General features: G+C 37.9%; 1 protein-coding gene across 4 annotated transcripts in view; it reads left to right on the top strand.

The window, feature by feature from the left end:
- Window positions 1–14,641, top strand: part of CFAP299 (cilia and flagella associated protein 299) — a 615,622-nt gene that overhangs the window by 562,869 nt on the left and 38,112 nt on the right. The window contains exon 5 of one of the 4 annotated variants that reach the window (XR_006201860.1): window positions 1,974–2,131. The exons of the other annotated variants lie outside the window; for them this stretch is intronic. The gene's annotated coding sequence lies outside the window, so the exon portion shown is untranslated. The remainder of the gene's footprint in view (window positions 1–1,973; window positions 2,132–14,641) is intronic. 4 annotated transcript variants of the gene reach the window in all.

Genomic DNA, 14,641 nt, shown 5'->3' with positions numbered 1-14,641 from the left:
GTCATGATCTCACAGTTCATGGGTTCGAGCCCCGCGTCGGGCTCTGTGCTGACAGCTCAGAGCCTGGAGCCTGTTTCAGATTCTGTGTCTCCCTCTCTCTCTGACCCTCCCCCGTTCATGCTCTATCTCTCTCTGTCTCAAAAATAAATAAACGTTAAAAAAATTTTTTTTAAATAAAAAAAAATAAAAAATAAAAAATAAAAAAAATAAAATGGTGTGGAATATCTAGAACACCATGGATAGATAGGTACATCTGAATCTCTGAGATGACTGGGCAGGGAAATATATATGGAACTTTTAACATATAAACAGTAACTAAAACAACAAGAAAAGATGAGATTTTTCAAGGAGGTCATTTTTTCTAACATTAGCAGTGATGACGTTCTTTTTACAAGATAGCCAGCTTTGCTTACTATTTTTGAAGAATGACTGTTATTATTTTGTATACTTGTGAATAGCACAGATTTTTTGAGATATACAGTTGGCAGATACACTCTCAGTTTTACTTGTGAATTATAAAAGGTAAGGAAACAGACACAATTGTTTTTTTTTATGATTTCATGACTCAGAACTTGAGGGGTAATTATAAATATTGTTCTTGAAAGCACAATAGATTAACTATTCATAGGTGGATTTCATGTGTATTCTTACTATCCTAGATAAAAACCTAAAGGTTACTGTTTCTCAAAATTGACCCCAGTTTCTACCCCAAGGTTTTTCATGTAATCTTACAAAGCATATCACAGACAGATGTTTAGAGCCAAAAGAAAACCTAGTATTTTATTTATCTACTGGATACACATCTTATAGCAAAGGATTTTCTAGTTCCTCCATTTAAAAAGAAACACTTTTGGGGCACCTGGATGGCTCAGTCAGTTAAGCGTCCGACTTCAGCTCAGGTCATGATCTCACACTCCGTGAGTTCGAGCCCCACGTCGGGCTCTGTGCTGACAGCTCAGAGCCTGGAGCCTGCTTTGGATTCTGTGTCTCCCTCTCTCTCTGCCCCTCTGCTGTTCATGCTCTGTCTCTCTCTGTCTCAAAAATAGATAAAAAAAACATTTAAAAAAAATAAATAAAAGAAACACTTTTGCTCTTTTTGGATTTAAAAGTTATGCCTACTCTTGTGGAAAATATGTAAACTGTAGAAGAGTATGAAGTATAAGAGAGAAAATTGAAATCCCTCCTAAGTTCCCAACTCAAAATCTTAAAGTGTTATAAATGTTAAAATATTATGAATATAGAGGCTCCTGGGTAGCTCTTGATTTGGGCTCAGGTCATGATCTCACGGTTTGTGAGATTCAGCCCTGCCTGTGTCGAACCCACACTGTAAGTGTAGAACCTGCTTGGGATTCTCTCTTTCCTTCTCTCTGCCCCTTTCCTACTCATTCTCTCTCTCTCTCTCTCTCTCTCTCTCTCTCTCTCTCTCAAAAAGAAAAAACTGTAAAGAAATATTATGATTATAAAATTTTATAAGTATATTTTAAATATTATAAATATAAATTTCATAGGTATATAAATATAGCATATATAATATACATATATGTAACATACACACATACACACAAATATATATTAAAGAGATAGGAGATTGGCTATTGGGCAAAATTGTGTGCTCACCAGGTCAGTGACTGTAGGTCAGATGTATGTTGTCTAATCAGCTGCTTGCCTGCTACTTTCTAAACAAAGACAAAAGCTGCAAAACATTTACATTTTCCTTAAAAAAACCTTCTCCCAAGGAAAAAACAAATCACTAACTCAAGGAGGGTTTCCTTCATGGTTGCTGTGGGCTTTGCCTTCAAAGAACTTCTGCTAAAGAACAGTTTGACCCCAGCCAGGTAGGGATGGGGGCTTACCGACACTCTCAGGCTTCCCCCCAGTATGGGGAGTTGGAGTTGCATCCAACTGAGTCCCAAGCTGTGACCCTGTCACCACACTGACCACTGTCTTTTTTCACCCTTTACTTTCGCTCTCAGGATATACAGAAAACAGCATATAGTGTATGTATGCTGCTCTCAGTGCCAGGAAACCAAGATTCAGGAACATCTTTGCCCCTTTTCTCTGTGATATCATAAGAAGGGAGAAGTTTCTTCAAAAGTGACAAGGACTGGCAAGTGATCAACTGCACATGTAGGTGTGTTCATGAATGCATTTGCTCTCTTACTGTATATATGCAACTCTGAATCTTATTACAGTCTAAGCACTTTATCTTCTCTCTGAAAATTCTACATGAACATCAATTACAAGAGCTGTCAGTATCTTATTTTTATGCTGTTCTTTGGTCATTTACCTCACATTGGTTCGAAATCATCTCAGTGCATGCGAGGGCTCTTTGTCCTCCATTGATTGACATCTCAGGACTCCTACAAAATATGGATCTTGTTTAGATTTTGAGTTGAGCAAACCACACTTGAAAAGAAATAAATGGGACAGTTGGTGAACTTTGAGTACCAACTGGGTACTTGGTGATACTACAGAATTACAATTTTAAGGCATGATAATAAAATGTGGTTACAGTTTTAAAAGTGATCTTTGAAAGATTAAAGGAAGATTGTTGACTCTGCTCACGACACTTCTGAAAGGCTCAGTCCCACAACTCTGCCCTTACTTCAGATGCCAGTTGCAAGTAATGGATCTCAGGGATGCCCACTCTTTTGTCCAGTGGCTACAAAGTCAAGAGTTCCCACACCACCACCACCCTCGGGTTTGATGATTTGCTTGAACAGCCCACAAAACTCAAGGACATATTTACTTATGCTTACAGGGCTTTTATAAAAAAAATATTATAAAAATACAGATTAACAGCCAAGAAAGAGGTTCATAGGGTGATGTCTGGGAGGCTGTGAGCACAGGAGCTTCTGTTCCCATGGAATTTGGGGTACACCATCTTCATGAAATGCAAATGTGTTCACTGGCCCAGAATCTCTCCAAACCCAATTGTTTCAGGTTTTTATAGAGGTCTCGTTACATACGTATGAAAGATTGGCGATTAACTCCATCTCTAGCCCTCTAGCCCCTCTCCCCTCTACAGAGATGGGAGGGTCAGGCTGAAGGTTCTAACTCGCAAATCACATGGTTGTTTCCTGTGACAACCAGCTCCTATCCTGAAGCTATCTAAGGCCCCACCAAGAGTCGCCTCATTGGCATAAACTCAGGCGTGGTTGGAAGGAACTCATTGTGAAGAACAGACGCTCCTCTCAACCTGTCACTCAGGAAATTACAAGGGTTTTAGGAGCTCAGTGCCTCGAACAGGATGAAGACCAGATATATATTTCTTATTATATCACAAAACCACACAATCCACACTGAAGTTCTTTTTTGGATGAAAAGATATGATGTCTGAGACTTGACATAAAATAATCTAGTTGATGGGAATGAGTTTGTGGGAGGAAAGAGATGATTCCAATGGGCCCTTTGTGAAGAATTGTTGAAGCTGCAAATGGGCCCATGGGGATTCATTAGTCTCTCTTCTTTTAGGTATGTTTGAAATATTCCACAATACATTTTTTAAAAGGGGAATAAGGGGTGAACTGAGTCTCTAAATAAATACACTAAATAAGTATTTTGTGAAACTTTTGTTCACCTTCCCGGTGAAGTGCCTTCTGATATTTTCCATTGTATTCTATGCTATTCCATACTTTCATTCTGGCTGTGGCCCACAAATTTGATTTTGCTATTCAAGAAAGGAACACAACATCCGCTGTTTAAAAACGAGTATTCTTCCCAAGTTCCACCTCCCAGTCAGCCTTTTCCCACTACTAACTCGTCGTTGCTACTGCTTGTTGCAGACCCAATTTAAATCAGAATCCTGACTTCTGATTGCCTAGAATGGGAGTTTGGCGAATTTCAAACCATCACCATTATAAATGATCCTGTGAAGAGTCTTTATGTGTGTATATCTCTGTCTATAATTCTTGCAAGTGGGATTGCAGGGTCAAGTAACAGGAATAGTTATCAGGCTTGTTATGCATGTTGTCAAACTGCTTTCCAAAAATGAGTAAGTTGCACTCCCATGAGCTATCAATGAGCATGCTTATCTTATGGTTCCCTAGCTGGTAGGCTTTTTTTTAAATATATTTTTTAATGTTTATTTATTTGTGTTTCTTTATTTATTGAGAGAGAGAAAGAGAGAGAAAATGTGAGCGGGGAAAAGAGAGAGGGAGACACAGAGTCAGAAGCAGGCTCCAGGCTCTGAGCTGTCAGCACAGAACCTGTTGCGGGGCTGGAACTCAAACTCGTGGACCATGAGATCATGACCTGAGCCTAAGCGGGCCACTTAACCAACTGAGCCACCCAAGCGCCCCTAGGCTTTTTAATTGTTCCTCACTTTGAAAGACAAAAACATTTCATTTTACTCAGATTGCTTTTTTTTAATGTTTATTTATTTATTTTGGGGAGACAAAGAGACAGAGTGGGGGAGGGGCAAAGAGAGAGGGAAACACAGAATCAGAAGCAGGCTCCAGGCTCTGAGCTGTCAGCACAGAGCCCGACGAGGGGCTCAAACTCATGAACTGTGAGATCATGTCCTGAGCTGAAGTGGGGCCCATAACCAAATGAGCCACCGAGGTGCCCCTACTCAAATTTCTTTTACCATTAGCAAAGCTTATCCTCATTTCAATTATTTGTTGGCTATTATTTACTTTCTGTGGTCTATCTATTTCTGTCCTCTCCCCATATTTAGTTAGGACCATTGAAATGTTTTAAATTACTTTATAAGAGAATTTTATAATTGAAGGTTTTTTATGGCACATATTCTCTCTTAAACTTCTTCCTCTGTTAGTCCCGAACAAAATATTGCTGGTTTACCTTTTTATGTTTGTTATCATGTATTATCAAGCTGGCATATCTTACCAGCTTCTTAAGGGTGAAACAATGGATTTTTAAGTGCAGTGTGTTCTCTGCTATTCCACTTCCAGTGGGGTGTTTAATCTGTCCATCATACTGACAAGGGAGTTATGCTTTGTACAAACAAGAGGTTGCTGAGTATATGATATGGTTGAAGGAGATTCAAGACACTGCCTCACTGTCTACTCAAAAATATCTCCTCTTATAGTGACAGAGCAGATACCCCACAATTAGAGAAACATGGTGTTGGCAAATGGAAGAAGAGACAAACTATTTTGTACTAATGTAAGTGTCCTCACCCCCAAGCTTTTAGCATAGCAGAAGACTAGAGGAGAAAGAAGGTGAAAGCAGACACAAGAGCAGGAGAGAAGCTGATTCTGAAGATGAATATCAAGTCACACCCCTCATGGCAGTCTCAGGATAGCAGAGGAATAATCTGAACATTTGTTAGAACTAAACGAGTGCCAGGTACTGCTCTAGGAATAATCAGATAAAGCCTGGTTTCTACCCTTAACTCAGCTGAGAAGCAGAATAGTACATCAATTCTTACAGGACAGAGCTTCAGTTTCTATGGTAGAATATCTATTTATCCCAGACACTGGAATGTAAATTAGGCTAGCTGAGGGTCACAGGTTCCCATGGGAGATAATGTGTGATATGAGATTTGAAGACTGAGTAGGACTTGGCTAGATAGAAAAAAAATAAATGTGGAGAGGGCAATCTACGCAAAGAAAACAGGATGTCTTACAGGGAGACCCTGGCAGGGCCTGAAATGACGTGTTATTTTTGTTTATGTTTTTGTTTTATTTAAATTCAAGTTAGTTAACATACGTGTCGTCTTGCCTTCAGGAGTAGAACCTAGTGATTTATCTCTTACACGTGACACCCAATGCTCATCGCGAAAAGTGCCCTCCTTAATGCCTATCACCCATTTAACCCATCCCCCCCATCCACCTCGCCTCCAGCACGTAGTGGGGAAAGCCCAAGAGAAATCTGGGGTTGGGAATGCACGGGGTGGCCTGAGAGGCAGCTTCCAGGTTTTGGAGAATTTGTATGCTGAGCTACAGAATGTGTTTAGAAAGCCACTGGTGTTAGGGAAATATTTTAAACAGGGATGTAATATCTGATATTTTAAAAGATAATCGTAATTGCAAGGGGATGAAGGCTGAGAGGGGATGAAGACAAAAGGGGGAGCTGATTGTAAAGCTATTGTATTAATTCAGGTATGAATTGGTGTATGATGCAGCATTTGGAGGGAAGCAGATAAACAGAGATTAGGAGGTAGAATCTCTAAGACTTGATGAAAGACGGGATGCATGGTGAGGGAGAGGGAAAAGCTTGAGATGACCCACATTCCTAGCTTAGGTGACTAGGTGGATAGTGGTATCACTTGCTGATGACTCATACCCATCAAATCATGATTCATAAACATGATAAGACATTGTTTCTACTGTTTCACTCTTAAAAACTGGCAAAGGAAGGAGAAGCAGAATCAGTTGCAAAGGAAAATATGGCATAGCATTGTAATGTAGTGCAAAGGGTTTTGGTGTAAGAATTTATGGAACAAGTATAAGTTAATGATCTCACTTACTATTTAAATGAAGAAGACCTTCAGACAGAGACGTGTCAGCTAAAGAGAGATAGCTGGATGAGCGGTTCTAATTCTTTCTCCTTAATGTTTTCCCTCTTTGATTCTTCCCACCCTCACCACGACGGACCCCAACAAATAGCTGCCCCCCATTTAGTTCTGGCTCAGAAGAAACAACACCTCTTTCCTTGGCTTAGCTCTGTACAGTTGAAGTAGACAGACATTTTTTAGAGATAGTTTTCCACATTATGTACAGAAATACCAAATTTCCAGAGAAGGCTGTGAATCATTTAAGCTTCTCTTTCTGCCTCAGGTTGTTTTTCTATTATGTGGATTCTCAATGCTTTTAGTCTATGTTGTTTCAGTGTTATTTTTGTTATTTCTCCTTGATCACATTCTAATTATATCTTATATTCCTGCTTCCCCAATCTTGAGTACAAAATGAGGTCACATTCCTTTTAACATTCAAAATAAATTTTGACCCTGTGGTCCATCCCAGTATCCTGTCATAAATGTTTATTTCCTCTCCAGCTCGCTCCCTTAAGGTAACTCCAAAGCTTCCATGATGTCTAATATATTCGCTTATTATTGCTGAGTAACAAATTACCGCAAATTTAACAGCTTAAAATAATACTCGTTCATTATGTCATAGTTAGTAGGTCAGAAGTCTAGCATGGTATGGCTGGATTCTCAGTTCAGGGTCTCACAAGGCTGAGATTAATTTGTCAGCAGACTAGATTCCTTTCTGGATGTTCTGGGGAAGAAGACTCTCCCAAGCCCATTTTGATTGTTGCCAGAATCCAGTTCCTTCTAATTATAGAACTGAAGTCCCTATTGCGCCTTCAACTTACAGCCAGCAACAGAGCATCAAATCTTTCACATGCCTTGGATTACGCTGACTTCTTGTACCTCCCTCTTCTGTTTTTAAGGGCTCTTGTGATTACATTGTGCCCTCCTGGATAATCCAGGATTTTCTCCTATTTTAATTTATAAACTTGGTTGTATCTGCAAAGTCCCTTTTAACACAGAGTGTAACATATTTGCAGATACAACAGCAGAGGGTAGAGATCACAGTAGATATATTTAATTCTGCCAACCACGTCTGCATGTTACCAAGAGATAAGTCTTAGTTACTATCCTTTGAGGGACACAAACTCACAAAACCATTTTCAATTACCAAGAAATCACCTTTCTGATGTAGCAAGTTATCCCTGTTGAAACCCAGGCACCTACCAGCGAACTTCAACCTTCTCAAAATCATCTTCCTTATCTACCAAATGATCCTGTTTCCTAGATAAGCACTACCATCAAAACTTGATAATGAATCTGCCTAGTAAAACTCCTGTCCACTTAAGAGAGGCATTTTAATGACCTGGAGCTAATATATCTCCATATTCTTACCTCCAGGGACATGCTGCTCCGTCAGAGCTCCACATTGCTAAACCTTGTTTCACAATACTCATTATAATATGATTCTCTAATTGCACATCTCTTTTGGCTTATACACATTCAGAGCCATTTCACCTCAAAGCACAATTACACAGCCTGAGCCTGAAGGGAGTGGTCAGTATTCCTCACAACATACCTACCGCCTGTGTATTCTTCCCAACTTCTCTACCTGATCTCTAGAAACCAAGATTCCCTTTTCCAATATGCTAACATGCCTTTTAATGAAAGTCTTTACCCATCACATGAATAAAAAATTATAATTCCAAAAGCCTATCTACAGATATGAAAGAAAAGTATGGTAATTACAATGTAGACTTTGTGACTATTCATAGGAAGGCCAATAAGGTGAAAGAGCATCTTAATATTCAAAATGTAAAAATGAATGAAGAGTTTGTTGATGGAATAGCTCCATATATTTTATATTCACAAAATTTGAGTTTCCAAGACCTTCTAGGATAGAGAGAATATGATAAATCAAAGAACATTTGTTATTTTTAAAGAACAGAATTTTAATCTTACAATTTGAATGCATGCTACCCCCTTTCCCCTAAGGAAATTTACCAATAAAAAACATCATGTTTTGGCTTCATTTTCTTATTCCTTGCTTGCATTTGGTAATAAGGATCTACTTGTTATGTTTTTTCACACCTTCTATTTCCCTTTGTCCTTATGGTACTGTCCTATCCTAACCCCTCCTACAGCTGTATGCAATTCTCTGTCTCCTCCTTGGGATTTTCACTTCTGTATATCCAATGTAAATTGTGACATCAGAAACATAAAATGAGACAGGGGAGATTGTGTAAATGTGAACATTTTGTATGCATTCAAAGTTAAGTTCTTATCAACTTAAAATAAACCCTATAAATAAAAGATGTTTTATGTAAGCCTCATGGTAACTACAAAACAAAAACCTATAACAAATACAAAAATTATAAAGAGGAAGAAATTTAAACATACCACTACAGAAAATCATCAAATGACAAAGGAAGAGAGCAAGAAAACAATAAAAGAACAGAGGAATTGCAAACAGCCAGAAAACAAAATGGCACTAGTAAGTCCAGACCTATCAATAATTAAATGTAAATGGACTACATTCTCCAATAAAAGACTTAGAGTGTCTGAATGAATACAAGATAATAAATAAATAAATAAACAAACAAACAAACAAATAAATAAAACAAGACCCAACTATACGTTTCCTAGAAATGATTCACTTCAGCTTTGAGGACACACACAGACTGAAAGTGAAGGAATAGAAAAAGATACTCCATGCAAATGGAAATTAAAAGAAAGCAGAGGTGGCTATACTTACATCAGACAAAATGGGGTTTAAAATATAGATTATAATAAGAGGCAAAAAGAGAGATCATTATATAATGATATAAGGGCCAATACAGAAAGAAAATATAGCATTTGTAAACATTTAGGATATGTGTAAGTTCATAAGGACTATTCACAGTCCACTATTCTTGTTCTCACCAAATCAGTAGAGCAAAAAGCTAGGTGTATTTAAGTAAATTCTTTTTCTTCATGGAGGCTTGCAGAAAAAGCATTTTTTCTAACATTCCTAAGTTCTAGTATCACTATCCATCTGATTCCTCAAGCTGGTAACCTAAGAGTCATCTGTAATGCTTCTCAGTAATGACTTCTAGAATTGCTGTCTGCTATATATACCCTAATTGTGTCTATGTTTCTGCAACCCCATAACCTATAATACTTTTCAATTCTAGCCTGGATTAATGAAACAGACTTTAAACTGGTCACCTGGATTCTAGCATTCTTTACTGCCATCTCCTTAAATCCATTCTTCATTCACTGCCAGGATAGTCTATCTAAACTGCATATCTTTCCCTGCCACTTTCCTATTTATAATCCTCAGATATTCCCATTGCTTACAGGATGAAGATAGTATTGTTTGGTGTGATAAATAAGGCCTTCTGTGACCTGTTTCCTGGGTATGTCTTCAGTCTCGTTTCTCACCCACCTACTTGAACTTTCTGTTCAATTGATATTGAATTGTTGGCCACCCTACCCCCAGCATTCTCCATTACACTTCTCACAGCATGATTCCTCATGATGTCTTATCTAGTTGGAGGGCCATTTTTCCATCCCTGATGCCATCCCTCTGCCTGGCTAATTCCTATCACTTATTTAAGATTCAGGCCTCGTGTCACTTCATCTAGGGAGCTATTTTGAACTTCTCTCAGTCAGAGTAAGGTTTCTCTCCTCTGTCTTCCCATCGAATTTCAGGCATATTTGTATTGCTTGAATTATCTGCTTTCTCCTGTTAGTGAACTTATAAGGCAGGAACTGTATGTTATTCCTCATTCTATCCCAAACATGTAAAAATGTGCTTGATATATATATATATATATACTATATATATATGTATATATATATATATATATATATATATATATGCTTGATATATATATGTACATATATGTATATAGTATATATATATAGCATATCTTGTATATATAGATATATATAGTATATCTGATTTTATTGGATTAATGCTGATTTTGCTACATATACATATATATAGTATATCTTCTCCATTATTATTCTCTTAAAAAAATGAATGAATGAATTAGTGAATTAATTAACATGACTTCACAGATACTTCTCTCACCTCCTTGCCTTGCTAGAGCATGTCGCATCTAGACAATATTTCCCTCTTAACCTGCAGGAAAAATTGGACAAAGGACTTTGAAGTGAGAAACCCTCCAAAAGCCTTATTTTCTTAAATATTTACCTAGTAGAACCCCTTAGATGGCCTAATTGGGTGGGAGGAAGACAGCAGATGGTACCTAACATGGGGAGCACCTTTTTAATCCAGATGGCAAAATTTCCATGAACGGTGCCACGTATTTAGAGATGTCCTGGACCAGATCTCTGATTCTGTTCATTTCAGAGAACACTTTGTCTCACTCAGGTGATAACTGTGATACAAGCAATTGTTCCTACAAGATCCACCCATTACAATATCTATAGTGTGCCAAGAGGGGACTCTCAAACATAGACTGCACAGAAAGGCTTTATTTCAGTTATCACCATGGCTTGGTCAGAAAACCTACGCTGCATTTCAATACACACACCCTACGTACACCCAGCCTGGTGAACTCAAGCAAAGCTCGGAGGTTTCTAATCCTGCTCTAATGCGCGTGGTGAATTAGGCCCAATTTTTTGAGAAGAGTGCCTCTTCACACTCCATGAGATGAAATAACTCCTTTTTAGCTGCTTTTTTTACCCTAAAGGGACAATTTGGCTCAAAAAGCTCCCTATTTGGAGTTTATTCCTTGCCTTCCTCCTCATGGTTTGCTCCCAGGGGAGAATCTGTACTGCTTGCATGGGATATAAGCATGTTGCCTAGCCTGATAAACCTGACATAGAGTAATAGTTAGTAAAGACAAACAATGAAATAATCATCTTAAAATCACAGGCTGAATGCTGATTTTGCTACATAATATCTAGAACATTCTGTAGCTCTAATTTTATTTTCTATAAAGTAATAATTTAATAATAATAATAATAATAATTATTATTATTATTATTATTATAATACACACGTACATACATATATACCCTATTTCACGTGATTGTTTTGGTCGTTAAACAAGAGTATAAAGTGAAAGCTCTTTGTAAGTGATAAAGCACTACATCAATGCAAAATTAGCAGCTATTGTTTCAATAATATCAGAAAGAGAATGAGATTAAGGGAGGGCTCACTGTGAACCTCACTCCATCCCTGCACCATCGCTTCAAGTTTCTGCTTTGGAAAAGTGTTTCCTCTTCAGTCTCTTTACCACAAATGGCCATATAGGCCAATTGCTATAGGACTACCTGGTGGCATTCTTGCTTGAGCTTGAGGTTCTCGCTCTAGGTTTTGTAACTGAGAGGCGCTCCAGAATGTGGTTTTTTTTTTAATGTTTTTATTTATTTTTGAGACAGAGAGAGACAGAGCATGAAAGGGGGAGGGTCAGAGAGAGGAAGACACAGAATCTGAAACAGGCTCCAGGCTCCGAGCAGTCAGCACAGAGCCCGACGCGGGGCTCGAACTCACATACCGCGAGATCGTGACCTGAGCCGAAGTCGGAGGCTTAACCGACTGAACCACCCAGGTGCCCCTCCAGAATGTTTTTATACTTGCTCTGATTGACAAATCAGAAAGAGTTTGTATAACTTGTAAATCTATTTCCATAGTCCTATTTTGGGGGAAATCTGATGATGTGTTCATCTGTTACTATCACCCACTGTTTTCCCACCACGTGGGGCTGGCAGTAAAACATTCGAGATGCCCCGCCAGAGGGCTGGGGTCCCCAGTGAGGAGGCCAGCTTACAGTTTAGGATTATGGAAAGAGGTATGAAATCCTTCCTCAGAACTTTTGCCTATAAGAAGGGTCCCTCAGAACAAGCTGCTCCCTGGTGGTGACCTAAGAAATATATTGGCTACATTATTCTCTACCCTAGGGAATCTATTACAGTTAGTCAGGTATCAGGTATTATATTCCATTCACCTCTCCCTCGGTGCTTTCTACCACCAGTCCATCCACTTGACACAATACTTTTGGTTCAAAGCACTATGGTGAGCATGCCAGACAGGTGCTAATCTGTCTTCTTGCACAAGTGAAAATTAAAAATGGTGGCCTACCGGCAGTGAGCTCCCCCTTGTACCCCTGTGCCTTAAGATGATAGGAGATCCAACCTTACTAGCTCTCCATGCTTCTTTCACTGAGCACACTGTGTCCCCAAAGGGAAGGCACACACAGTTTCTGCCTTTTAGTAGGAGACAGTTAAGAATCATATTTCATATTTAATTTTAAACCCACAGCAATTTACCTTCTGCCTTACCTTCCAGTGCACGACTAAAAATTTCTCATAATGGTGAATACTGAGGTATGCACATTTTTCAGTTCTTATAAAATCTACCTTTTACTATCCTTTCTACCTAGAATGCTTGGCTCTACTGCCTTCTGTCAGGAAACGCTCACTAGAAATACATTTGACCAATACATATATTCTTTTCTGACCCTTACAGTCCAAAAGTGCCTTACATAAATTTCTACTGTATGATTTTTCATACTCTCCTATAATCTTTTGTTTACCTTTTTGATGTCCCATAGACTATGAGTTCCTTGAAAGTAAGAACTGTTCTTTTGTTTTTTTATTTTTTTGTTTCTTATTGTTAAATACTTAGGACCATTCCTGGCACAAAATAGATGCTTGAAATTGTGTTGACTGGAGTTGAGTGACCCTTCTGACTATCTGTCACTGGGGCTTTTAATGTTCCCAATTATCTTAATAGTTACAGTGTGTTGTCCAACAATTATCTATATTTTCCCAACTGGCATGAGCATTTATTACATAGCTTATTGAATTTAGAGATGCAATGTATAGCCGTGAACATTAACCAAGTAAACTAACTTATGGAAAAACTAAACTTTAGATTTCATATTCTCACCAACCAAAATAATTGATCAAACATATATTTTTAGATGGAACATGATATTTCAGAAATTAGGTATTATAGAATGTTTTACCAATTTGATATTATATGGAAAATAAAAAAATAACAAGAATATTTATTATGCTAGATTAAATTTCATGTCTCTATACCACAATTGCGATTCCATATAATGTAATTTTTCCACAGCAATAAAATTTTTTAAAAATCAACCATAAGAAAACATGTTTTAGCATTGTTTAAACATCTTTATCATATTTTTGGCAAATCTGTGGCAGAACTTTGGAAACATTTTACATGAACATTGGGTGAATCAACTCTAAAACAGCAACATTTATTAAATGTTTTTAATGTTTATTTATTTCTGAGACCGAGAGAGACAGAGCATGAGTGGAGGAGGGGCAGAGAGAGAGGGAGACACAGAATCAGAAGCAGGCTCCGGGCTCTGAGCTGTCAGCACAGAGCTCGACGCGGGGCTCGAACTCACAAACCATGAGATCATGACCTGAGCCGACATTGGTCGCTCAACCAACTGAGTCACCCAGGCGCCCCTAAAACAGCAACATTTAAATTTTTAGATTTGTAGGTGTGGAGACCACACATCTTGGCTTGTCCAGCATCATCTGAGCTTATTCTTATTGTCTTGGCACAATTATTAGTAGCAACCCCTACCTTCTCCAAGAGGATCTTAGTTTGGACAGTAAAATTATCAGGCAATCTTACATATAGGCTGTCTATACAGAGATTAAAAAAAAAGGAAACAATAGTGTTTAACCCTTAAGTGTCCCCATGGTTGATATGAAATCTCCTGATTTTTTTAGGTTTTGATAAAATCTTTTGATTTAACAAAAACTAGTTTGGTAGGATTTTAACTTTCTGTTTTTACAAATTTCCTTTAAATAGGAGTATTTCTCTGTCCTACAAATTATATTTTATCAATATACCTTCTTTCCTTTTATCTCAAATGAAATGTGTTTTAATTTTATAACCATATGCAAGTCTTAGGTACTGTAAAAGTCTGTTGGTCCAACTATATAAAATCCAGAAAGAGTCCATTATTAATAGAGATTGAAACAAAACTCCTTTCTAATTTTTATAAACTGTTGATTGTATTCATAGGAAAAATCTCTTAGATGAGAATAGCTTCAATTCCAGTGATATGTTCTCTGTGATGTCAAATCTCATGTTTACATGGTAGCGATTTCATTTTTTCTCTGTGCTTTACATACTGGTGACTGGAATTGTCACAATCATTATGTTTATTCTGTATTCACCCCGAAGACCTTAGCTTGCCT

The sequence above is a fragment of the Panthera leo genome, chromosome B1 (genome assembly GCF_018350215.1).
Source record: "Panthera leo isolate Ple1 chromosome B1, P.leo_Ple1_pat1.1, whole genome shotgun sequence".
Lineage (NCBI taxonomy): Eukaryota > Metazoa > Chordata > Mammalia > Carnivora > Felidae > Panthera > Panthera leo.
Note: the sequence above shows the minus strand (reverse complement) of the source record. Positions and strands in the feature narration are given on the sequence as shown.